The sequence below is a fragment of the Emys orbicularis genome, chromosome 5 (assembly GCF_028017835.1).
Source record: "Emys orbicularis isolate rEmyOrb1 chromosome 5, rEmyOrb1.hap1, whole genome shotgun sequence".
Lineage (NCBI taxonomy): Eukaryota > Metazoa > Chordata > Testudines > Emydidae > Emys > Emys orbicularis.
In genome coordinates, this window is record NC_088687.1 from 13,631,338 (window position 1) to 13,633,594 (window position 2,257).

Genomic DNA, 2,257 nt, shown 5'->3' on the forward strand with positions numbered 1-2,257 from the left:
ATGATAACTGGAACTTAATGAAGCATACCACAGCGCATAAAATTTATTTTTATTAAACAAAACAACCTTAAATGTTTTGGATAGATAAACTTCTTTTTATCAAAGCATATTTCACACTTATAACTAAATGACTTATTAAATGAACAGATGGATTAACTGTAGTCAGTGAATTAAAGTGATTATTTCAGGTCAGCCCAGGAACATTTTCAAATATGTCTAAGTAGAAGTGACTGGAACTTAAGTTCCTACTCGCCTACGTCTCTTGAAAATGAGACAGCAGTCTCTTAGTTGTTTTTTTTTCTCCTTCACCTTCCAAAGTACTTTAATAATAAAAAAATATATATCTTGCTCTCAGCGGGAGGGGGGGATGTCGGGTCTGAAACCCGTGCCCGAGGTTTCAGGAGCACACAGAGAAGCCAGAGCTGGCTGCAGACAGAGAGCAAACAGGGATGTCTCCAAAGAAAGCTGGGTCAGTCATGGGGTGCAGGAGCAGGAAGAAGAGCGCCATGCCCAACACATAGAAGATGACAACAGTGAGGCACTGAGGATACTCCAGGGCAGCACAGATGGCAGGGAAGCCAATGTAGTTGCAGAAGGAGTGGCACAACACAGGGCCAATCAGGTGCCCTGTCCTAATGAAGATGAACGCTGTGTAGGCACCGAAGACAGCTGTGTATGAGAACTGGAAAGCGCCGACAGGAAGATGTTGGCCACGCTGCCCTGTAGCTGCTCAATAACGTGGTGGAAGTGAGCGACACCGAAAAAGAGCGGGCAGGTGAAGATGGCTGGCCCCAGGCTGGTGCAAGGGCTGAGCATGGGCAGCATACAGGCCCGGAACACCAGCTCCTCTGTCAGGGGTGCAATCACGTGGTTGCGGAGCCAGCGCATGTCACTCAGGCACAGTGCCCAGAAGCGGGGGTCAAACATGACCTTCAGTCCATCAACCCAATCCCAGGGACAGTCCATCAAGAGCTGAATGAGGGGCCCAAGAAACAGGACCATTGTGAGCAACAAGGGCAGTAGAATCGCTGGCACGATGCCCTCCAGTCGGAAGCCCAGCAGAACTAGCAGGGATATACCTGGCTTAATGCCTGTCAGCTCCTTCCAGAGCCAGACGAAGAGTGGCGAGAGGCTGGAGACTATCAGAACGCTGGTGAATCACCGCTTGATCACGGCCGGGTGGTCTCGGGGCAGGTGGCTGTTATACACATAAAGGCTGCCCACGGAGGCACGGGCCAGGCTGAGGCAGGCAAGCAGCACGGCCCAGCAGAGCGCGGGGGAGCCAGGGCCTGGCACCAGCCTGGCAGCAGGGACCAAGGGGAAGTTGGCCGGGCCCGGCGCCTCCGGCCCGCCCGGGGCCACATCAGCTGTTACTTAGGCTGTCCTTCAAACTTTTAAAATCAGTAGATCTCATCCCTTCCCTCCCTCATTTTCATTCATAGGCTGGATGAGAAAGAGCAGGAAAAATTGTGTTTTAACTCCCAATCAGTTTCTCAGCTTTGAATGAATTAGTCCAAATGAAGAAAGTATTCTTCTGGTGCAGAAGAATCTACTGTTGTCAAAAGCCAGTTAAGCACTTCAACAGACTCTGGTTCCAGATGCTTTAACTAGTGACCTCCACCAGTTCAGTGGTGTGACTTTCTTTAAAACATCAGCAAACATGTGTTGCTTGAATGCTTCACCTCCAGCCCTGAAATTTATTATGGTTGGCATGACTGAAGGGTGATCACTAAATGCCCATGTCATAGCAGCAGCCTCTTCTTCATTAGTTGGGTATCTACCCTGGTACTTTGGGTAAAGAATATTGGCAAGAAAATGAAGTGGAATAAGTGCTTGAGCCATCTGATTCTTTACTGCCTGCAGTTTAACTTTGTTACTAGGTATTTTGTTCTTCAATGTATCTTGAAGTTCTTTTAAAATTTCAGCAGCATCAGCAATACAGCAGCAATCTTTCTGCAATTTGTCTAAGGCTATGGAAAATAGATTCAACACAACTTCTACGTTTCTCTTTAGTCCAATGTTGACTACTTTGGCTGTGATCATTCCATCTATTTTAGTCCCAATTTTCTTCACAAATTGTCATCAGAATAGGTCAGTTCTTAAATAGCTCAAAACAGTCAACCACTGAATTCCATCGTACATCTCGGGGGAGAATTCATTTGGATCCTTCTGCTCTCTTCATTGAAGCTGAAGCAAAGTGATTGTTATGGAAGTATTTTGCAATTTCAACATTTTTCCTTTGTTCCTGGAGTTGTAC

The 2,257-nt window shown here is 46.8% G+C and overlaps 1 pseudogene; it reads right to left on the minus strand.

The window, feature by feature from the left end:
* Positions 1–397: 397 nt before the first annotated feature.
* LOC135879212 (CAAX prenyl protease 2-like) lies at positions 398–2,043 on the minus strand (annotated as a pseudogene).
* Between the last annotated feature and the right edge of the window lie 214 nt (positions 2,044–2,257).